General features: G+C 53.7%; 1 protein-coding gene across 1 annotated transcript in view; it reads right to left on the reverse strand.

The window, feature by feature from the left end:
* The window catches only part of LOC144720707 (zinc finger MIZ domain-containing protein 1-like), a 149,843-nt gene extending 124,276 nt beyond the window's left edge, over positions 1-25,567 (reverse strand). The window contains 1 exon segment of the mRNA XM_078597683.1: positions 25,200-25,567. The gene's annotated coding sequence lies outside the window, so the exon portion shown is untranslated.
* Positions 25,568-25,900: the final 333 nt, after the last annotated feature.

The raw sequence follows: 25,900 nt of genomic DNA on the forward strand, positions 1-25,900 counted from the left end.
TCGTAACCACCTCCTCTCCCCCGTGAATACACGCACGTAGACACACACACACGCACGCACACACACGCACACACACACGCACGCACACACACGCACGCACACACACGCACACACACACGCACACGCACACACACACACACACACGCACGCACACACACACACGCACACACACGCACACACACACGCACGCACGCACACACGCACGCACGCACACACACACGCACACACACACACGCACACACACACGCACACACACACGCACACACACACACACACGCACACACACACACACGCACACACACACGCACACACGCACACACACACGCACGCACGCACACACGCACGCACGCACGCACGCACACGCACACGCACGCACACGCACGCACGCACACGCACGCACGCGCACGCACACGCACGTGTATATAAATAAGGCGTGCGTGCCAGACTAATTATCGGCATCACCCTTCCCCTGGCGCTGCGTCAGGCTCACCGGAGCCCGGCAGCTGCCTCCTGCGAGGCGTCACCGTGAGGCCGCGCTCGAAGCTGGGGAGGGGAGGGGGGGCGGCCATTCGCTGTGAACCGGCACGGGTGGGCGGGGTTGGTGGATCACGAGACGAATGACCGCCGTCGTCAGCATCGCGCTTACGAGGCCGCGGGCCCGAGATGCGGTGCCGGAGATGGCAGCGCGGACAACCGAGGCCCCTGCCACTCCGTCTCTCTCTCCGTCCGGCGGCGTTCTGAGCGTAGGCCGCCCAGAGGCTCGGTGGGCCCGGGGTGCCGATCCGCTCGTCCCGCACGGCGGGTTTCAGAGTTATTTGGCCACCGCTATAAATGTCCACACGGCGATAAGCCACTTTCGTTGACCTATCATTTGTGGGCAGGTCGCTTCTGGAAATAGCTATATTGCCCAGTGGTAAAATAAAAATAGTTGCGTTTATAGCTTTGGTTCCCTTTGATGGCACGTGATTCCAAACACTCTCGTTTGAAAATGTATTTGGCCGAACACATACCTACTTACCTACATACCTACTTACCTATTTTTATTTTAGCAGGTAGAGGGCCCGCCGAGCTACGTGGCGACCACTGGCTATCACAAATGACAGCTCAACGGAGCGGCTTGTCGTCGCGTGGAAATTTATAGCAGCAGCCGCCGCCGCCGCCAAAGACTCTGAAGGCGTGACGTTGATCCTAATACCCGACGGAGGAGCCTCCCTCCTTGAAGGAGTGTCAAGGCGAGGTGAGGTTTTCTCGCGAGTACGTCAGGGGCGGCCGTCTACGCAGCCCGTAAATCGCGACCGCCGTCATCGGCCGGAGAAGCGATGGGTCCGAGTCCAACTCCTTTGAGTCTCTTAATGACGACGGGCATCGCTGCGGACATTGAAACGCGCTCAAAGCCGGCGAACAGCCAACGCTGGCATGCATACGGCTTCGTCAGCTGGGTTGAGCCTGGACGATGCTCCGATGGATGGGTCGACCCCCACGCATAACGCAGGCGTTGGAGGCAGCCGTCAGCAGCGCAGCAACGTTCACTGTTGTACCGTACTTCTATTGCACCGAGAGAGGCGCTCACCCCCCCGGCCCCATCCCGCGCCTTCGCCAATCCCCGCGTGGGTCAAGTCACCCGCAACGGGCCGCACTGGCGGTGGGGGGGGGCGAGATCCCTCAGCCAGCAGTGGGACTGACAAAGCAACTGCACGTGCACAAGTCGTCAACCCCAGCCAGTTTGTGATGTCTCCAAGGCAATCGCAGACATTGGCGGGGAGTGGAGAGTGGGTCGGGTGGGGGGGGGACAGTCAAACAATCAGAACCTGCGGCTCGCCCCCAACTCAAACAGTCACAAGTGGGTTAAGGGGCATTACGATGCATTCTGATCAAGTCCCCCCAATAGCCAATCACGGACGAGCGGGGAGGGGGGCCTTGTCCGTACGCACTGGGCTTGGGTGCAGGCTGCAAATGTGCGCGTGGGACCCGACGCCTTCAGTGTGGTGTGCCCAGGCAACTCCGCTCCTTGAACCAAACAACGGTAAATAAGCACGAGGGGTGAGAGGGGGGGGGCAATCAGTCGCCGCGGATGCTCCCGTAGCAATGCTTTAATGATGCCCCATCGATAGCGCGCGCTGCATAATTTATAACGGGCCTCTAATTAGCATGTGGGCCACAATCTTGCTTGCGTTGGCGGCTCCGAGCAACATTTTTTTTTTGCAATGATCGCTTCTTCCTCTCTCTCTCCTCTCTTCCTCGACTCTCTCGCTGCGGATTTGTTTTTAACGCCGTCCGCGAGGCCTTTGTCACGGGGGGGGGGGGGGGGCAAGAAGTCTAGCGGTCAGCATTAAGAGTGGGGACGCGGTTTCTTGAAAATGGCAAGTGCGGAAACCCTACGCGGAGCGAGGCGAATATGAACGACGGGTTGGTAAACGTGGTCCCATTATTAAAAACTGAATAAACGTTTCATTTGACCAGATAAGGCCCACGGAGATATGCAGCGCTGTTTCAGCAGTGACCTGGCCACAAGTGATAGCCCAACGAAGCGGCTTATCTTCAGGGAATGTATAGCAGGCAAAATACTCTAAACGCACGATTCGAATGTGGTGGGAAGACCCGGAGGACCCGGAGAAAAAATCCACACGACCACGGGGAGATGAACATGCAAATATACACCAGGCGTCAGGGTCGGCATCAAACCCACGACGACCTGTATGCCGGGCGAGGTAGTCAACATCTCGCCACCCATTATCCACACACAAACACTGGACCAGTGGCGGCTGAAACGTGGATTTCAAGCTCGTGCATTCATCGGTGCCAAGCTCAGTGTCTCAGAGAGAAGAAGACAGCTGTTTTCTTAATAGAACATGATACCAAGCCACGGTCACCACTTCGATCGCACCCGACATCATCGTGGGTGCCCATCGATGTGAATTTCGACAACAAAAACGACAACAATTTCTTCCGACCATGACAAGGTTAGAGTTGGAGATTCAAAGATTGAATGTTTGTTCGATCTTTCTCCGTGTGCTCACCACTCCACCGACCCATGACGATGACAATAATCCATCCGCTTGGCCCCAGACGCCATGGGAAACGCTTTTCAATAATCAACACGCACGGCTACAATCGTCACCATCGGGCCCGTGGTCAGTCCACTGCCCGGTGAAGGCCTCCCTTGAGCCGACGCCACCTCTCGCCATCGTTGGCGATGTCACGGTCCACGCGGCACCTGGCGCACGCCACCGACACGGCCTCGTCCGCGCAAAAAGTTACCCCTCAAAACAAATCCCGTCAGACTAACTTTGGGCATGCCACGTGATTCATCGCTCTTTCAGCTTCGTCGGTTTGACCGTTTTGCGCGTTATGCAGCGATGAACGCACTGCACAGGGCACGTAAAAGTCTGCACTGCCAGAGGGTGATAGAATATTAAACAGACTTCACGAGGGAACTCTGCGGCGTCACCTTCCGGTTCGCTTAACATAGAGAGGTGCGCTGCTCACTCTGCGAGACCCCTGACTGAGACTGAAAGTCTCAAGAAGCCTCGAGCATAAGAGCCCAACTGGGCGCGACCACCGCACGCAGACACAGACACACGGCACGTAGACACACACGCAGACACAGACACACCACACGCAGACACAGACACACGGCCACACGCAGACACAGACACACGGCACAACCACCACACGCAGACACAGACACACGGCACGTAGACACACACGCAGACACAGACACACCACACGCAGACACAGACACACGGCACGAACACCACACGCAGACACAGACACATGGCACGTAGACACACACGCAGACACAGACACACCACACGCAGACACAAACACACGGCACGTAGACACACACGCAGACACAGACACACCACACGTAGACACAGACACACGGCACGAACACCACACGCAGACACAGACACACGGCCACACGCAGACACAGACACACGGCACGACCACCACACGCAGACACACGGCACGACCAGCACACACAGACACACGGCACGCAGACACAGACACACGCAGACGCACACACAGATCATACTGCACAGCAGCAGCCTGCAGCCGGAATCAAGTGCAGCGCGGTGTTCCGTGACCCTCAGCGAGTGGGCTATGTAATGTATACACACAAAATAATTACAAGCAGAAACTTTCAATTACCATCGTAATCTATAACTTGATTATATTACTCATTAATTCTTTAATTTAGTGCATCTGGTGTCGTATAACCACTTGCCCCTTGGCTTTTTGCCTACCTGCCTGCCTGAATACTCACACACCTAGCAATATACCTACCTGTAATCATACATACCAAGCTAAATACTTACATAACTGCCTGAATACTTGCATGCCGAGCTAAACTATCACGTGCCTACCCACCTCTCCGCTTATCTTCCTACCTACCAACTTACAAACGTGTCTCCGGTCAAAGAAAACTTGCCGACATACTTAACTACCAATCTGCCCAGCAACTCGCATAACCGTCTGGGGCCAGGGGTGCACCGCTTTGAGGCCACGTGCAGAGAGGAAGGCTCTCTCCCTACTGGACGGAGGGAGTCACGGGGACACCATCGCCACATCACTGCGTATCAACAACCATCGTCACCACCGGCGTCTTCACAACGCGGAGCGAAGTTACAAACGGTTTTTCGAGCTCTGACCAGAAGACTTTCTCTCCTGTGCACCTCTCTCTCTCTCACACAGACGGCCACCAAATTTATAAACCCCAACCGCTTCTTATCGCGTAGCGACGCGCACAGCACATCGGGCTGTCCCATGCAATCCGGACGCTTCATCGGTCACACGGAACCGCTCGTGCGGAATTGGGATCACTTCCCACTTCGCACAACGCGTGAGGCACCACCACCGCGTGGGTTTGCAGAGCGCCCCAAATCTGAATCCGGCCGCGTCTCGAGACGCCGTGGGGACAAGGTGCGCGCGTTTATCTTGCCGAGGAGGCTTGCTCGCTCGTAGGCGGAGGAGGAAGAGGATGAGAGACAGGTCTTGAGCCTCGGTGTAAAAGAATAAGTATCGAACGGTCGTCCATGCTACAACCAAAACGACTTCAAAGTTATGGCATTAGGTGAACGGGTTCCGGCAAGTTGTAGACAGGCACCGGTAACGCCGCTCAAAGGGGATTAATAATAAGGGCTCGGTGATAACAGAGTTAGAGTGGCTACGATGACGCTGCACGTTGCTGCCTGTAATCCCAGCACTGTCGGGGCAGCAGCGAGGGTTGGCGGATCGCCGCACAGATGTTGTGCCGCCGTACCGCTGGCTCGCCAGAAGGCGAATCGAGCAAAGTGCGGACTGATATCACCCGTCCGTCCTGTGCGAGCGTCGCCCCGTCGCGTGCGTGGGCTCTCTCCGGGTTGCTCCGGTTTCCTCCCACGCACCTGGGAACACTCACATTAATATGTCTGAAAACATATTGGTGTATAGAGGGCAGCAGAGCTCGGGCAATTGCGCTGACTCGCAGGTCTGGCTGCGGCTGCTGCCGCTCAGCTTTGCCGGTGGTTCTCCAGCGATTGAGAGAGATGCAATGTGCATGAACGGCGCCGCTGCCGCCACTGCACGAGTCTAAACACTGTACCTAAACATTGCGGAGCTTGATTGGGCAACAGCGGAGCTGAATTGGCGTTTCGGCGAATGCTCGCAGACAGGAGCAGGCACTCATAGCCAGCAGCAGCCATCCTCCTCCGCACTCCTGGGGCCAGAGTCCACAGACTTGGGGCGTTTAATGACTCGGAGAGAGGAGGAGGGGGGTGAGGAGGGGGGTGAGGAGGGGGGCGGGTGGTAGAGAGGGGGGGGGGACCCACAACCCACCCTAGGTTGCACTCAGGTTACCTTCGAACCGGTGCACAAACGACGGGTCAAGTGCAAGGCGCACGACAGAAACGTCCACCTCGATTGAAATCGGCCATTATCCATTATTCGGCCACTTTGACAAATTCACGGCGAATCGCTTGCCCGCCAAAGACCCGGGGGTTCCGCGATTGAACCACACGCGAGACGCCCCCCCTTCCTTCAGATCCGCTGCGTTATGACTGATGTCCCTCATTTAACCAGGTGAGGGCCAATTGAGAGTCATTCTCCCGTAAGTGACGTCCTTTAATTAAGCAGGTGAGGGCCCATCGAGGTTCATTGTCGCTTATGATTGACGTCCTCTATTAAAGCGAGGTGAGAGAGGGAGAGAGAGATATCGCTCTTCATGACCTCTCCATCTCTCTCCACCGCATCTCAACAACTCGCTTCGTTCTCTTCCAGCTCCGCAAAAAAGTAAACACGGCCGGCCCGAACCCGCCTCTTCGCACAACTCTCGAGACGCGGTGAAACCCACACGCCGTACGTACGCGGCACCGTGTGCGAGTCGTAAATGATCCAATCGCGGGCCGCGATCGTCGCCGACCCGACGACTCATTCTCCATCCGTCCGTCCGTCACACCCCCCCACCCCCACCTCGCCCTGCTGTCGCCTCTTTGACAGACAGGAGCTTCTCCGGCCTTCGTCGACTTTGAAGGGCCGTCCGAGAGCGCACACAGCGCCTTGTGCCGGCGAGCAGAGCAGCAGCCGTCGTGTCTCACGCCGCGCGCGCTCCCTGGCTCCCGGGTCGCGCTCAAAGCTTGTTTTGTTCAGTCCGTCCACGAAACAAGTTGCGCGCGTTATAGGGATCTATAAACGTAGCAATTATATACGTACTATCCGGCGGTGCATGGTGAGCCCAGGAAATCCACTCTTGTTATTGTTACGATCATGCTCGTTTATCACCCAGGAAAGCTACGCAATGCTCATTCTCGCCGATTGATCGGCTGATCGAGATCTGGTCCGCTAACCCACGGCAGGGCTCCGAGGCATCAGGGCTCAAGAATTTATTTTGAAAAGAAAAAAAATTCCCACCAGCTGCCTCTAGTGGGCCGCAAGAGACCTCCTCCCTAAAATGAATTGAAAGGCCAAAGGTCACAAGGCCGTGTCTCTCTCTCTCTGCTCAAACGAGCAGTGTGGCGCCTCACGCACTGCTGAATCTGTGCCTCTGAGCCAATGGTGGAACTTCCACATTCCGATGGCAGAGACCGGATTATCCACATTACAGCGATTTCACGACTTCCACCCCAACCACCACCCCCACCGAATTCGTTTTCATTCATCATTAAGGGATGGCGATGACGATGATTGGGCACGTAAGGTTGAATTAAATAAAAATTACTTCCCAGACTTGTGATACACGCATCGAATTCCCCAAGGATCGATTGTTTACAATTGTTGGAACTGAATAACAATTTATGCAAATTGCACGGTAATTACATGCTAACGTACCCTTTTGAGGCAATCGGGGGAAAAAAAACCCACAGGCCACGGCGCACGAGACAGAGTGAAGGAGACAGATGATGCGAGACAGTAAAGAGGAGATTTAAAATAAAATATCGATTCGCGAGTGGAATCGTCATCCGAAATCGTGCCAATTCCAAGAATCGTCGGGCGACGAGTCGTCGTGACAGCATTCATTGATGACGACTGACACGAGTTGGCCCCCGACCCGGTGACTTGAAACTCGGACGCCTTCGGATCGCGAGTCGAGGGTTCTAGCCACAATGGCACGCAACGTCGCCATCATCATCATCATCAGCCATGGTCCATCCACTGCTGGATTAAAATTATCTCCAGGCCATCACGACCTCTCGCTGTCCTGAAATCTGACAATCCGGTGAGCGCTTGCACATTAAACTAAGACGATAAACTATTTTTTTCTACTTGACCAGGTAAGGCCCACTGAGCTACGTAGCTTTGTTTTCGTTCCAGAAGCGACCTGGCCACAAACGATAGCTCAACGAATTGACTCATCACCGTGGAAATGTACAGCAGTCAAATGCTCTGAACGCGTTACGTTGATTTTAAATGCGGAGGGGAAAAACCGGTGGACCCGGAGCAAACTCCACGCCACCACGGGGAGAGAGACACGCAGAATATAAAGGCACCGGGGCTTGGCATCAAACCCACGACGTCCCGTAATACCAGGCGAGGAAGTTCACTTCTCTCCACCGTGGCACCATCTGATTCAATCGCTCCATCTCCGTCCCGCGCCGCCACACACCAACCACTCGGGAGAACGGACAATCTTTGTCCGCTCGTGTACAGAAACACTGGCCATTAAGTTGATATAAAATCAAATAATAAAGTGAGAGTATTGGAGACACACAACACACAAGTACAAGCAAGTGCACACCGATATACACATACGGTATATGCATACACACACACAAAGTGTAAATACACTTATCACAGACACACACATTCACACACCAATTTCAGGGACATTCTGACACAAAGACAAAAGAGCCCCTGTATAGCCTAAACAAACTGTTGGGGCAAGTGCTGTTAGCGAGCACCTATGAAGGGCAATCCATACGAACACAAGCACACACAACACACAGCTAAACACACACACACAGCTAAACACACACACACAGCTAACACACACACAGCTAACACACACACAGCTAACACACACACACAGCTACACACAGCTACACACAGCTACACACAGCTACACACACACAGCTCACACACACAGCTACAAACACACACAGCTACACACACACAGCTACAAACACACACAGCTACAAACACACACAGCTAACACACACACAGCTAACACACACACACAGCTACACACACACACAGCTACACACACACACAGCTAACACACACACACAGCTACACACACACACAGCTACAGACAGCTAACACACACACACATTCCCCTGCTACAAATTAGCACAAAAGAGTGTGTGAAGGCGGCGAGGGGGATAAGGAGGAGGGTCGAGGGAGATGGGGGAGGGGCGGGGAGGGCGCGGGGAGGGGGGGAGGAGGGGGGGAGGGAGGGACGGGGAGGGTGAGGGGGGCTGGGTGAGGGTGGGGGAGGAGGGGGTTGGTGGGAAGATGGGGGAGGGGTTGTGGGGGGAGGGGTTGTGGGGGGATGGGGGAGGGGCTGATGGGGGAGGTGGGGGGGGTGTAAAGTTGGTTTGGGGGAGGGGCACAGAGAATGGCGCCGCAGCAGTCACAACAGAAACTCTGGGAAGCTCCCAATTTTCTCGGGAGACAGCAGCCCAAGTCGCCCACACGCGAATCTCACTCACAGGTCATCAACGCAGCCGCACATTGTACCGCGCGGATCCGCGGCGGCGATCACAACAACAACAAAAACCCACAATCGTCACGTTCGCATATGTTGGCCCTCGCGTTTCAGCGTTTAACAAACTCGGTAAATTCGCTCAGAGGCGAGTTTAGGACTCCCTTGTTGAAGGACTCCCACCCACACCCCGTCGCTGGCGCCGAGACAAAAGGAAATGTTGACTCAGCGACAGCTTCCGCAGATTTCTATCCGACTCGTACCCAGTGCAACTGCATCTACCCTCCCCCTCCCCCACCTCCTCCAGTGGCCCCTCCCCCACCTCCTCCTCCGGGTTGCCCCCCTTCCCCCACCTTTCCCCCCAGCCTGACCCCAAGAAGTGAGGGTGAAGGGGTGGGGGGGATGGTGAAGGGGGGGGGGGATGTGAAGGGGGTGGGGGGTGATGGGAAGGGGGGTGATGGTGAAGGGGTGGAAGGGGGGGATGGTAAAGGGGGGGGATGGTGAATTGGGGGGGGGGTGATGGGAAGGGGTGGAAGGGGGGGTGATGGTGAAGGGGGGGGGTGATGGTGAAGGGTGGGGGGGATGGTGAAGGGGTGGGGGTGATGGTGAAGGGGTGGAAGGGTGGGATGGTGAAGGGGGGGTGATGATGAAGGAGTGGAAGGGGGGGGATGGTGAAGGGAAGGGGGTGATGGTGAAGGGGTGGAAGGGGGGGGATGGTGAAGGGGGTGTGATGGTTAAGGGGAAGGGGGGGGGTGATGGTGAAGGGGGGGGGATTTTTAACCCACTTAAGATTCATAATTGATTACCATTAAACAACATTTACGCATTCATTATTCAATTGCGCGGCAATGTTTTATTTGGTGACCCGAAATGAGTTCTAACTACGTACGGGGGAGCTTACCTGGAAACGTCTCGGCCAGAGGGGGGGGGGGGGTGTGGGTGGTGTGGGTGGTGTGGGTGGTGGTGGTTCTAACGACTGCAATGGGGCATTGCGCCGTGCCACTGCTAGATTTGCCTCGTGCGTCGTGATGCCCGGGCCAGTCGTCACCCCAGCGGGTCGCGTCGTGGCCAGGGCCAACGACTGGCGCGCTCACATGGAGGAGGAGGAGGGCGGGAGGGCTTCCCGGGAGGGGAACGCGCGCACAAGAAACACCCCCAAACGAGCGAAACGAAGTGCGTTTAATTTTTCGATTTTTAAAGCTTCTTTCGTGACTGCAGGGATTCATCTTCTTGGTTCTTTCGGTAAAGTCACGTAGAAGAGAAATAATAAAATAATAAAAATAAAACAATAAAATAATTCTCACGACGTTTCGGCTACAACGCAAGCAGCCGTCCTCAGGTGAAGACCAGGTCTGTCGGAAAGACATTCAGACGCTGTCTTTCCGACAGACCTGGTCTTCACCTGAGGACGGATGCTTGCGTTGTGGCCGAAACGTCGTGCGATTTATTTTATTATTTTATTATTTCTCTCCTACGTGACTTTACCGAAAGAACCAAGAAGACGAAGTGCGTTTGTGTTGTTGGGATTTGTGGGTTTCTAATGAATGGGGGCGCCCCTCGTGGCTTGGGAGTGATGTGGACGGGGGAGAAGGAACTTGCCAATTCTGAATTGATGTCACTCAGCTGCGATTTCTCTTAACCCGTAAGTTATTTCCATCTCCCCCATGCTTCCTTGCCATGCATTGACCGCGCCAACTTCTAGAACAGCATTGTCACAAGTCGTATATTCACTCACGGGCATTAATTTCTCCCTGGATTTCATTTTGTGTTGTTACATGCCGTAACGCTGCTCGGCTGGCTTGGAAAGTAGGTCTGGATCATCGGCGTAAGGCACTACCACTACCACTAGAATGAAACATGTATTTATGACCCCAGGGGGGCGAATCTACTTTGGTGAATTACGAGAGTGCGAAAGTGCATGAGAGGAAATCAACTTAAATTAGACGAAATCAAGTGCATTGGGAATGAAATTCCAGTGGTTCAATTGCTAACAGGGGGGTGTGGTGGGACGCGGTGGTGTAGCGGTTAGCGCCACGAAGCTGGCGACCCGAATTCGATTCCCGTTCACGGCCCGCCACCAAACACCACGGCGACGATTCTCTGAACCGGTCCTGGGCCTCCCCCTAGGTGGACTCGGCCTCAAATGGGTAGTACTTCTGGTGCGGTGTGTAAACATAACCCCATCGCCTCGTGTGCTGTGCCGGACTTTGGGGGGGTGGCTTGACCACTAAAACTCCAAACCGCGGATTCGCGAGGAGACCACCCCAATCACCGGCTGTCGAGCGGTGGAAATTCCACATTCTGATGACGGGGGGGGGGGGGTTGGCAGCCACCACTGATGCCCTTCCAACAAAAGTGGTGCTGCTACTACCACCACCACCAACCCACTTTATCGCCCCATGACGATGATGATGATGATGGGAATGAACTCCAAAAATCCCTGGGAGTTGAACTCACAAGCTCCTCATGTCGGCTGCGAGTGTAGCGCCGAGCCTTAATAGGTGCTCGCAGACACGCACTGCATCCCCTAAGGGCTTGCCCTCTTTCCACTGCAAGTGAGTCTAGCACGTACAGTGGTGTACAGTGTGGAATGTGTAGTGGCTGTGGGGGGGGGGACCATTCATTGTGGGTTCGGCCCCTCCCTCTCTCCCTCTCCCCCCCCTCTCTCTCTCTCCCTCTACCCCCCTCTCCCTCTACCCCCCTCTCCCTCCTCCCTCTCACCCCTCTCTCCCCCTCCTCTCCCCCTCTACCCCCTCTCTCTCCCTCTACCCCCTCTCTCTCCCTCTACCCCCCTCTCTCTCCCTCAACCCCCTCTCTCTCCCTCTACCCCCTCTCTCTCCCTCTACCCCCCTCTCTCCCTCTACCCCCTCTCTCTCCCTCTACCCCCCTCTCCCTCTCCCTCTACCCCCTCTCTCTCCCTCTACCCCCTCTCTCTCCCTCTACCCCCTCTCACTCCCTCTACCCCTCTACCCCCTCTCTCTCCCTCTACCCCCTCTCCCTCCCTCTACCCCCCTCTCCCTCTACAAGTCTACCCCCTCTCTCCCTCTACCCCCCCCCCACTCTCCCTCCCCCCTCTCTCTTTTCCTCTCCCCCGCCCTCTCCCTCCCACCCCCGCGCCCTCTCTCTCCCTCCTGTTTAAACCCGCACTGGAAGGGCCGTAGTGGAACACACACAGACAAAGATCCCCCGTGTAGGCGTAACAGACTCGAGGGGCAAGTGCTGAATGCCGGCACCGTGGCCCACGAGTTGGGGTTCGTGGCCAACAGCACGCCCCAGGGCCGCCTTTGTCTCCTCCAGCGACGATAGCCTTACACACCGCACCAGGGTACTCGTTTGAGGCTGAGTCGACTTAGGGGAGGCCCGGGACCGGTTCAGTCGCCTGGTTCGGAGCGCTGACTGCTACCACACAAAGTCGTCTCCCTCCCCTACCTCGGCAGCACCCTCACCCGGGACACGGCTGCTAGAAGTCACCACGGCAGAGATCAGTGTCCGTGTTGTTGGGACTCATTGCTGCTCGACGGTGTGTTGGGGAAGGTCACACGTGGTTTGTTTGAATTGTTGAGGTGGAGGAGAGGAGAGGGGAGAGGGAACTGGGTGGTTGGGTGGAGGGCGCGCGTTTGGGACGTTTGAGTCGCAAGCGGATAAATGATTGTGACTCACAACAACAACAACACGACCAGCGGCATCGATACCACCGCCAGCACCACCAACATCTCCCACGACCATCGCCACAAGCGCCAACACAGCTACCAACACCGCCACCCACCAATATTAGCACAACCAAAAAATCTCCCGCTTACCATCATCAACACCACACAGCGACCATTTGCGCCAACACCACCACCACCGCCGCATAAATACAATCGCGACCACCAACATCTCCCGCGACCATCACCACAACCGACTGCCACAATCACCACCCCCACCACCAATCACCAAAACCATGGCCACAACTCACTACCATTATTATCACCACACGCCACTACCATCTTCACCACAACCCACGTTGCCGCCGTACACAGCTGCTCCCTATTCTAAGTGCGGTCTTAGAATGTCCCTCTCCACTCTGTAAAGCGACACAGGGCAATTAAAACCCAACCAACCTCTCTCTTGACTTTCTCTACTCTTAACTACTATTTTTTTGTCGTATTCTTTGGGTCTTTCGGTAAAGTGACGTAGATAGGTTCAAAGAAAATAACAACAAAATACGTTTTCTACGCGACCCAAAGACCCAACGAATATGAATTCCTGCAGTCACGAAAGCTGTAAGTCAAGATTTACTATTTTGTATTTTAGCTCTTTTCCATAAGAGACCTGTCCACAAATGGTAGCTCAACTTCGTGGATTATCGCATGGAAATGAAAAGCGCCCAAATACTCCAAACACGTGATTTCTAAATGTGGAGGGCAAAACCGGAGGACCCGGAGAAAAATCCACGCGACTTCGGGGAGAGAGAGAGAGAAGATAGACATGAAAACTCCAAATCTACAAGCGTCAGGGTCGTGATGGAACCCACCACCTTCTGTACACCAGGCGAGGGAGTTAACATCTCGCCCATTTGTCTCTGTCCACACCTAAAGAGGATCACATCACGTGCTGATAGCGACTCTATTTTAAACGTTTTTGTTAAAAGGCCACGATGACGAAGGAGGTGGGCGAGTTGGTTTTTTTTTTTACCAAGGTCCAACAACAATAACCCCACGCACAAAAGACAAATATCTCCCCCTGTAAGCTTAACATTTTTTGGGCGCAAGTGCTGTTTGCGAGCACCTATTAAGTCCGGCAGGGAAACACGAGTGAGTGGGTGGCCAGGACTACGTCCGGCCTCCTTGCGTCTCCCCGAATGGCGATCGTCTCACCAGGTACTCATTTGAGGCTGAGTCGACCTCGGGGAGGCCTAAGACCGGTTCAGATAATCGTCACTGGTGTTGGCCTTGAGCGGGAATCGAACTCGGGTAGCCGGGTTCGCAGGGCAGCGTGGCGCTAACCGTTGCGCCACCGCCCCCCACACACACGCACACAAACGCACTGCCCCACAGATGCATGCATAATCCCCCAATTCGTCTGCACCTCCATGAGACCCCACACAAAGCAAAACAATGGGGAGTGTGGACTGGCCACAGCTGGCAGGGTTATGGCTCGCCTGTGACGGGCCCCCCACCACTCAGCCACACGCAGGCGAGCCACGCTCACAAATAAACATACAAAGGAGGCGAGTGGAGCTCGTTCATCGGCGAGATGAAATCGCGTTTAGAATTTATCGACCAGTGAGCTTTCCCACTTCGGGCGTACCGTACTTTTAAATGCAACACGAGACTGTAGCAATAGTAGTACAATAGTAATAATATCGGCAATTCACGGCCACTCTTGTGGCCGCACTGCTGGATGATGGCCTCCCTCCCCCAGCGCCGTGCGGCGATGCTTTACGGCACCCGGTCGACGTGGCCCAGGACCGGTGTCGGATATCGCTCGCCACCGACTAGGGCAGCCGTGGCCACCGACGAGGGCAGCCGTGGCCACTGACGAGGGCAGCCGTGGCCACCGACGAGGGCAGCCGTGGCCACCGGCTAGGGCAGCCGTGGCCACCGACGAGGGCAGCCGTGGCCACCGACGAGGGCAGCCGTGGCCACCGACGAGGGCAGCCGTGGCCACCGACGAGGGCAGCCGTGGCCACCGGCTAGGGCAGCCGTGGCCACCGACGAGGGCAGCCGTGGCCACCGACGAGGGCAGCCGTGGCCACCGACGAGGGCAGCCGTGGCCACCGACGAGGGCAGCCGTGGCCACCGGCTAGGGCAGCCGTGGCCACCGACGAGGGCAGCCGTGGCCACCGACGAGGGCAGCCGTGGCCACCGGCTAGGGCAGCCGTGGCCACCGACGAGGGCAGCCGTGGCCACTTGCGTGCCACCGCTCACACCCAGAGCGGAGCCCTCCCGCCGTTTGAGCGCAAAGAAAAATTCCCGGATCGGGTCGGGACTTTGCGAGGTCTCATCAGCAGGATGTCGAATTACGATAATTATCATATCACGACGATCGGATTATCCTGGAACGCTTTAACGAGTCCCGAGTCTCGATTCTATTTTGTCAGGAGCCGGGAAGAGGGCTGTTTGACCCAATTATTTGATTTCAAAAAAAATAAATGCGTTCCTCAATAACACTGCGTGGCCTTGAAAAGTAAAAATAAAAACGGACAACGTTTTGCCTCATGGCCCTTCATCATGGCTCAGTAACTCTTGAACGAGCATGTTACACCGACGCTGCTACAGCACACGACTGGGGTCACACGGAGCTCCGATCAGGAGTCAACCTCCTCCCACATCGACGAGGGGCACAAAAACTAAGCCAAGCCAAAACTTTTGGGTTCTAACAAATCGACTCCGCGGACACCTTATTAGTCATTACAAACGTTGCCCCTAAACCCCCCCCCCCACCTCTACCGCTCCCTCCTCTCTGTTGCTGTTGATCACTCCACCACCAATCCACTGGCTCCCCAGACCGAACTTCTGTCCATCGCCTCGTCTCGTTCGGTTGCCCAATTCGCGATCCGAATCACAGGAAGGGCCAACGCAGCGCTGCGGTTGACCATCCCTGGCTCGGAATCGTAGCACGCGTACCCCCCCCCACCACCACCCCCCCGCTCCACGTACCCACCCCGCTCCACGTAACCCCCCCCCCCACCACCCCCCCCCCCGCTCCACGTACCCAAGGTTACGAAGACGTCTCATTGTCCCACCGCAGCCCAAAATAAGCGTGGCCACAAGTTTGAATGGCGGTGGGTTTAAAACAAGGCACGCACTTGGGCCAGCTCACCTGCGGATCGTTTTGAGGTTCGTCCTTAAAGTTCAAACTCTCAAGTTGATGCGCACTGAGGCCACCGCTACACAGTCTACGATGTATGGTGATCATCATGAAACTATTATGATTTATTTAGCAAGAATGCTGCAGTGAGTGCCGAACACTCTTTTTCAGGAGGGTCCTGCATTGGGATGTTTGACCATGACCAGTTACTTTCGAAATTTTTTTTGCAGATATGAGAAGAATCCACCGGATAACCATGGAGAGTAGGGGGAGACCACACAGACTCACACACAGGAAGACACCCGAGTCAGGGATAGAACCCAGGGAGTTATTGCCACGAGGCACAAGAGTTTCCACTGCACCACCCTGACACCCAATGTCACGTGACATGCAAGGCATGCTGGGACGAGCCAGTGTATGGTCGCAATAGCACTTTTTGCTGGATACAAATCGCATTTTGTATGTATTGTTATCATTATTATTCGTATTTGTTTCCAGGCTGCACACACTTTTCTATCAGATTAATTTCTCATCATTTACAGGAAGTGTTAGAATTAGTGCGAGTATTACACCAATTATTGGCACATTGACAAATTTAGAAATGTCATTATTCCCCACCCGTTAAAAAAACATCTTCCGACCGTCAAAACTATTAAATTTGAACGACGTTTTCTGGGCTGGGAGACATAATCGAGTGACAAATCTCACTCAAAACCCCACAAATACTTTGCAGAGACATGGAGCTGGGTGCTACTGAACGTTTAGAAACCCCCTTGTAAATTAAATTGGGGTTCTCGGTCGTTCCATCATCAGCAGTTAGTCAACCACAGAAGATCACGAATGAGTTTGAAATCGACTCGAAGGGCGGTGACACCGGCCCAGCGGCAAGCTCGTTGCAGAGGTTCAACGGTTCGAATCCAACAGGCTGCCCTGGTTATAAGTGACAACCACGATTACTACTGCCGCTCTCAGTACTACTCCGCACAGTCTGCTTCACTTGCAGTGAGCGTTGAAGATCCCCCCCTGCCCCCCCCAAAGATGTAATTCGCAAGAGTAGGGCCATCGCGTGTCCAGGCGTCAGGGTCCAAAGTTGGCAAGAATTCGAAAAATGACATCGCAAAAATTACTCAAATTAAATGTACATGGCAAAACATCGCCCCCGCTACTGTGAATTAAATGAGCAAAAACTTTGCAGGATCCTTCTGAAAAAGAGCCATGAGACTCGGTGAGGCTTCCCTGGGTAAACAAGGAGAGAGACACGTGAAAGGGAATTGCTCACAGCAACTTCAGTAGCACTGATAATGAACGAACGTTAAACTTGGGCTAATGTGCCTGGCAAAGGTGCACACCTCACCAATACAAATCACCATTGTTTTAAGAAAGTATCAAGTTGCTTTTTAGGTAGCTTTTCTTGTTTTTTAAATATATCTTTTTTAATTATCACTATTCACAATTTGTTTTAATCACCAACGAGCCCGATGATAAATGCTTGATCTTGCAGTGCGAATACAAAGCTCATTCACATCAGTTTCGAAAACTGCCTTTGGCACGGCAATGAAGTTCTCACAATCTGCCTCGAACCCCTTCACAAGCAACTCTTCAGCTCAAATGTAAAGAGAGTGGACTTCACTCTTCCGGGCCTACCGCTGCATTTTCACATCCTGCCGAGTTGAGAATCAGTTCACGTGTGCAGGGTTCCCACCGAAACGCCACCGTGAGGACCGATCGTCGGGCAGAGTGGCAGCGAGAGGTGCGCATGACCTGAGGTTTGTGGTCAGTTACTCTCACTCATTCAATCCATCCACCACTCCATCACTCACTCACACACTCTTTTAGCTCTTCATTCACTTACTCACTCATGCCATCACCCACTCGGTCACTTGTTCCATCAGTCGCTCTCTTGCTCGCTCGCTCACTACACAACTTTGCTTATTTTATCACTCACTGGCTCACTTGGCTCATCGCGTAACTCCATCACTCTCTCAATCTATCACTCGCTCATCACATCGTTCATTCCATCACTCTTTCCATTACTCACTCACTCCATCACTCTCTTATTCACTCCACAACTCACTTATTTACTCCATCATTCATTCACTCCGTAACTCACTCCCTCGGTAACAAGCTAAAAAAAACAAGCGGCCCTGACCCATTAGTGGAAATTCCCCATTGATATGACGAGGGCCAGTCCAGCCATTGTGCCACAGACCCACACGGCCGACTCACTCGGCGAGACAGAACTTAACGGGCGCGAGTACGTAGAGTCAAGCGCCGCTTATTTATCCGGCTACTTGACTACCCATTCGTATCAAAAAATAATTTTAATCGCTCTCTCTCTCTCTCATATAAACAGGGGAGAGCCCGCAGAGATTACAGGTTATCTCGGAAGGGGGCACCTGACCTCAAATATTTACCCAGGTACCAGTAACTTAAGACTGCACGGAACCAACACGCCAGCAGCTTCACCTGTGAGAAAAAATGTTTAAGTTCACCTCCCAAATTGTGCTGTCGATGCCACCTTTACGAAAAGCCTCGCTTCCAGTTCAATTGGTCACGTGAAGTGGCCTTCAAATTTAAACCGATTAACCTCTCACACTCTCTGGCCTCTCTGTGCGCTGACGAATGGCCACCTGCCCGAAACGTTGCCCGTTAAAAACTTCGCCTTTTTATGGCCACAAAAAAGAAAACGTGTTACTGATGAACGTGTAGTCGTCGTCGGCAAGGCCTACCTAGCCAGGTAGCCCAAGCGTGCGAGACAGCATTTGCTGATGCTGAGTTAGACATTAACCCCACTACGCTGGGAAGCTGGGGGCAGAGGAAAGTGGCTGATGTGTTCAGCGGCTAGACCTGGTTTGTAAATTGAGACTCAACTCAAGCCCAAGCTGCCTTTCATCTCCCACCATCAGGGCATGGTAGCGATGACAGTGCATCAACACACCAACACAGTGTGGTAGGCTTGTTGCTGGGCTAGTAACGAATTGAGATGTTCTGTTTACGTGACAAACCTTACTAACTGGCTGTGTCGGGTGGTGGCGGGTTTAACGACACATTTATATTTACGTGATCTAACCCAATAAAAACCTCTATCATGGATTATATTGTTTGCGAAAGCCTACGACGTGTTAAACGGTGTGATAGGTTTATAGTAACAGATCCTACCCCTTTCAACACGCCATCTCCCTCAAGACCTCCACCATCAACCATCACGACTCAACTCACCACCACCGTAGCCCTAATCACTTCCACACATCATGCGCCATCACTCCGTCATCCACCTAAAATCGTGAACATGCCGCCCACCCATCACCCCACCACACATCACGACCATCACCCCACCACCCATCACAACCATCATCCCACCACACATCACGACCATCACCCCACCACCCATCACCACCATCACCCCACCACCCATCACCACCATCACCCCTCCACACATCACGACCATCACCCCACCACACATCACGACCATCATCCCACCACCCATCACGGCCATCACCATCATCCCACCACACATCACCACCATCACCACCATCAGATACCATCACCACCATCACCACCCATCACCACCATCACCACCCATCACCACCCACACCCCTGAACACATCGCCACCGTCAGCCCTCCACACATCACCAACATCTCACTAAAGAGTCACTCGCACACGCTCACACGGATAAGCACAAAGGGAACTCGACAGGAACAACAATGGCACTGAACACATTTTGCGTTTTTTTTGGTCAGGCAGCTGCTGTGTTTGGGGCGGTGTGTGAGTGTGTGTGAGCGTGTGTGTAGGGCGCTGTGTGAGTGTGTGTGTAAGTGTGTGTGTGGGGCGGTGTGTGAGTGTGTGAGCGTGTGTGTGTGTGGGGCGGTGTGCGAGTGTGTGTGGGGAGGTGTGTGTGAGCGTGTGTGTGAGTGTGTGTGGGGCGGTGTGTGAGTGTGTGTGTATGGGGCGGTGTGTGAGTGTGTGTGTGAGTGTGTGTGAGGCGGTGTGAGTGTGTGTGTGTGGGGCGGTGTGTGAGTGTGTGTGGGGCGGTGTGAGTGTGTGTGTGTGGGGCGGTGTGTGAGTGTGTGTGAGCGTGTGTGAGTGTGTGTGTGAGTGTGTGTGTGAGTGTGTGGGGCGGTGTGTGAGTGTGTGTGTGGGGCGGTGTGTGAGTGTGTGTGAGCGTGTGTGAGTGTGTGAGTTAGTGTGTGAGTGTGTGTGTGAGTGTGTGTGAGCGTGTGTGTGTGAGTGTGTGGGGCGGTGTGTGTGTGTGAGTGTGTGTGTGGGGCGGTGTGTGAGTGTGTGTGAGCGTGTGTGTGTGAGTGTGTGTAGGGCGGTGTGTGTGTGTGTGAGTGTGTGTGGGGCGGTGTGTGTGAGTGTTTGTGTGTGTGAGTGTGTGTGTGAATGTGTGTGGGGCGGTGTGTGGGGTGGTGTGTGAGTGTGTGTGAGTGTGTGTGTGGGGCGGTGTGTGTGTGTGAGTGTGTGTGTGTGGGGCGGTGTATGTGGGGCGGTGTGTGTGAGTGTGTGTGAGTGAGTGTGTGAGTGTGTGTGTGTGAATGTGTGTGGGGCGGTGTGTGAGTGTGTGTGAGTGTGTGTGTGTATGTGAGCGTGTGTGTGAGTGTGTGTGTGAGCGTGTGTGTGAGTGAGTGTGTGAGTGTGTGAGTGAGTGTGAGCGTGTGTGTGAGCGTGTGTGTGAGTGTGTGTGAGCGTGTGTGTGAGTGTGCGCCTGCATGTCTGTGTGTGTGTGTGTTTAAGGCTATCCGGGGGATATTTGTCTCTGTATGTTTGCGTATATTTGAGTGTAAATGTATTCACATGTATGTGTGTGCACGTGTGACGGTGTGTGTATGTGTATATATGTGTGTATGTATGTGTGGCTATGTGTGTCTGTCTTTATGTGTGTGTGTATGTATGTCTGTGTGTATGTATGTCTGTGTGTATGTGTGTGTATGTGTGTATGTGTATGTATATATGTATGTGTATATGTGTGTGTATGTATGTCTGTGTGTGTATGTGTGTGTGTATGTGTGTGTATGTCTGTGTGTGTATGTGTGTGTATGTATGTCTGTGTGTATGTATGTCTGTGTGTGTATGTGTGTTTATGTGTATGTGCGTGTATGTCTGTGTGTGTGTGTATGTCTGTGTATGTGTGTGTGCATGGTGACGATTATCTGAACCGGTCCTGGACCTCCCTCTAGATCGACTCAGCCTCAAATGAGTACCTGGTGCGGTGTGTAGTAAACATCGCCACTGGGAAGACAAAGGCGGCCGGGCGTGGTGCTGGCCGTCGTAGGTGCTGCTCGCTAACAGCACTTGCTCCAGCAGTCTTCATGAGGCTACACGCGGGATCTCCTCTGTCTTTGATGTGCATGGGGGATCTTTGTCCGATTATGTGCATGTGCAAATGTGCTTAAGGTGTGTGTGCATGTGTGTGTGTCTGTGTGTGTGCATGTATGTGTGTCTGTGTGTGTGCATGTATGTGTGTGTCTGTGTGTGTGCATGTATGTGTGCGTTTGTGTGTGTGTGTCTGTGTGTGTGCATGTGTCTGTGTATGTGTCTGTGTGTGTGTGCATGTGTGTGTCTGTGTGTGTCTGTGTGTGTGTATGTGTGTGTGTATGTGTGTGTGTCTGTGTGTGTGTCTGTGTGTGTGCATGTATGTGCATGTATGTGTGTGTCTGTGTGTGTGTCTGTGTGCATGTGTGTGTATGTGTGTGTGTATGTGTGTGTGTATGTGTGTGTGTATGTGTGTGTCTGTGTGTCTGTGTGTCTGTGTGTGTCTGTGTGTGTCTGTGTGTGTGTCTGTCTGTGTGTGCGTGTATGTGCGTGTGTCTGTGTGTGTCTGTGTGTGTGCTGTGTGTCTGTGTGTGTGTGCTGTGTGTCTGTGTGTGTGTGCTGTGTGTCTGTGTGTATGTGTCTGTGTGTGTGTATGTGTCTGTGTGTGTATGTGTCTGTGTGTGTGTCTGTGTGTCTGTGTGTGTGTGTATGTGTGTCTGTGTGTGTGTCTGTGTGCCATTCCTGCCCTGACTTGGTGTTCACAAACGGCACCCAGTAACGATTATCTGAACCGGACATGGGCCTCCCCTAGGTCGACTCAGCCTCAAATGAGTACCTGGTGCGGTGTGTAAACATCGCCACTGGGGAGACAAAGGCGGCCGGGCGTGGTGTTGGCCACCCACCCACCCCCTCGTGTGCCGTGCCGGCCTTCATAGGTGCTCGCTAACAGCACTTGCCCCTACAGCCTGTTACAGGCTACACGGGGGATCTTTGTCTTTTTTTAATACAACTTTAACACTCAATTGCAACTCTTCAGCCGGCTAACGTTTTAGGCGACGGGCCTTGATCAGTCGATCGCATTTCCCGTTGTTAATGCGGCAACTGATGACGATGTGTGTGGGGGGCAGCTGATTGTGACTTTCAGTCTGCGTGACATCCTCCTGTCGCAAGTGCACCCAGCCTGGCACGGGTGCTTAGCAATGGAACATTGAGATAACATCTCTTAATGGACCTATCACAACATCGTCACACGATCTGTATTTGATCACACAAACGTATGGGTCAGGTACAAACTAACAATCACACGAAGCACGCGTAAATCTACAATGTCAGAAAACACAAACGATGAATCATACACCCTGCACAAAAACAAAGATCCCCGTGTAGCCTTAACAGGTTGTAGGGGCAAGTGCTGTTAGCGAGCACCTATGAAGGTCGGCACGGCACACGAGGGGGTGGGTGGCCAGCACCACGCCCGGCCGCCTTTGTCTCCCCAGTGGCGATGTTTACACACCGCACCAGGTACTCATTTGAGGCTGAGTCGACCTAGGGGAGGCCCAGGACCGGTTCAGATAATCGTCACTGGGTGTTGGCTATGAGCGGGAATCGAACTCGGGTGGCCGGGTTTGTAGCGCAGTGCGCTAACCACTGCGCCACCGCTCTACACTCACAAAATACTCACAACACCATCACCCACATCACCATCACCCACAACACCATCACCATCACCCACATCACTCACCATCACCCACAACACCACCTCCCACATCACCATCACCCACAACACCATCACCCACATCACTCACCATCACCCACATCACTCACCATCACCCACATCACCATCACTCACATCACCATCACCCACAACACCATCACCCACATCACCATCACCCACAACACCATCACCCACATCACCATCACTCACAACACCATCACCCACATCACCATCACCCACAACACCATCACCCACATCACCATCACCCACATCACCATCACCCACAACACCATCACTCACAACACCATCACTCACAACACCATCACTCACAACACCATCACTCACAACACCATCACCCACAACACCATCACTCACAACACCATCACTCACATCACCATCACTCACAACACCATCACCCACAACACCATCACCCACAACACCATCACCCACATCACCATCACTCACAACACCATCACTCACAACACCATCACTCACAACACCATAACCCACATCACCATCACCCACAACACCATCACCTACATCACCATCACCCACATCACCATCACTCACAACACCATCACTCACAACACCATCACGCACAACACCATCACCCACAACACCATCACTCACAACACCATCACCCACAACACAATCACCCACAACACCATCACTCACAACACCATCACCCACATCACCATCACCCACATCACCATCACTCACAACACCATCACCCACAACACCATCACTCACAACACCATCACCCACAACATCATCACTCACAACACCATCACCCACAACACCATCACTCACAACACCATCACCTACAACACCATCACTCACAACACCATCACCCACATCACCATCACTCACAACACCATCACCCACAACACCATCACTCACATCACCATCACCCACATCACAATCACTCACATCACCATCACTCACAACACCATCACCCACATCACCATCACCCACATCACCATCACTCACAACACCATCACTCACAACACCATCACGCACAACACCATCACCTACAACACCATCAAACACCATCACTCACAACACCATCACCCACAACACCATCACCTACAACACCATCAAACACCATCACACCATCACAACACACACCACCATCACAACTCACACAACACAAAGGCAGTACAGTACGGCACGGCTGTGTACAGTGCGGTACAGTCCGTGTGGTGTTTTATGTACAGTGCGGTGTACAGTGTGGTGTACAGTGCGGTGTACAGTGTGAAGGCTGCAATTTGTTGTAAAACGCCGACGGACGCCAGGGGGGTGGGGGTTGTTTGGTTCGTGAGTCATCTTCACAACCGGATACAACAACAACAGCAGCAGCAGCAGCAACAACACGAATACCGCCTACAACCTTCAGGGTTGTTGTCAAATGTCGCTCACACACACACGTGGTGTATAATCTTACACACACACACCACACACACAAACAACAAACACACACACAACACACACCCAACACACACCACACACACAAACAACAAACACACACAACACACACACAACACACAAACACACCACACACACACCACACACAAATACACTACACACACACCCCACACACACACACAACACACACAAACAACACACAACACACCACAACACACAAACACACCACACACAAACACAACACACACACCACACACGCCACAACACACACCACACACACAACACACACCACACACACCACACACAAACACACACCACACACACCACACACACACCACACATACAACACACAGCACAACACACACAAACAAAACCCCACACACACCACACACACACACAACACACAACACACACACCACACACACAACACACAAACCACACACAACACACACTACACACACACCACACACACACACCACACACACTACACACACAACACACACACCACACACCACACACAGCACACACAGCACACAGCACACAACACACAACACACACACCACACACACAACACACACCACACAACGCGTTCGTTACATTGCATCGCGTGTTGTAAGTGCCCCGGGGATATGATGATAACGAGGATGTGGATGGTTGTGATGGCGGTGTGATGTTACGATTGTGATGATGATGATGGTGGTAATGATGATGATGGTGGTGGTGATTGTGATGCGTTACGTTGTTGGTGATGACTGTGATGATGGTGGTGGTAATGATGATGGTGGTGATTGTGATGCGTTACGTTGTTGATGATTCATGTGATGATGATGATGGTGGTGGTGATTGTGATGGTGGTAGTGATTTGATGCCAGCATGCTTCTCATCGACTCACCTCGTCGGCAGGCCGCGTGTGTGTGGTGGTTGTGGCAGGCAAGGAGCTGCTGCTGCTGCTGGTGGAGTTGAAGCTCTGGGCAGGGGGAGGGGGGAGGAGGAGGAGAGGCTCAGAGCTGGGGACCGACTGTGTTCGCGTCTGTGTGTGTGTCTCTCACTCTGTCCCTCTGTGTGTGTCCCCCTCTCTCTCACGTTATCTCTCACTCAATGTGTCTCTCACTCTCTGTGTCTCTCACTCTGTCTCTGTGTGTGTGTCTCTCTCTCCTCTCGCCCTCTCTCTCCTCTCGCTCTGTGTGAGCGCCACAATAAGTGAATCAGGCAGAAATTAGAGCGAGCGGAGCAAGTCCATGTGTCACCTTACAGCGCCGATTCTATTACCTCCCCCAGCCCCGCCCCTCCCCCGCCTACACGCCCCGCCCCTCACTCACCATAACCACGCCCACAACCCCCAGACCACCACCACCACCCCCACCCCCACCCACCGCCTCCTCCTCCCAGAGCTGGCGGAACGCGAGATGCGGAGTGGATCGCGAGATGCGGAGTGGATCGCGAGGTGCGGAGTGGATCGCGCGATGGAGGCGCGGTGGTTGGAACTGGAGTGCCGATTTGTGTGTGTGTGTCTCTCTCCCTTACTCTCTCCCTCTCTACTCTCTCTCTCCTCTCTCTCTGTGTTAACTCTCCCTGCACCCCGGGTCCTCTGTC

This window comes from Lampetra planeri, chromosome 9, assembly GCF_965212315.1.
Source record: "Lampetra planeri chromosome 9, kcLamPlan1.2.h2, whole genome shotgun sequence".
Taxonomy (NCBI): Eukaryota; Metazoa; Chordata; class Hyperoartia; order Petromyzontiformes; family Petromyzontidae; genus Lampetra; species Lampetra planeri.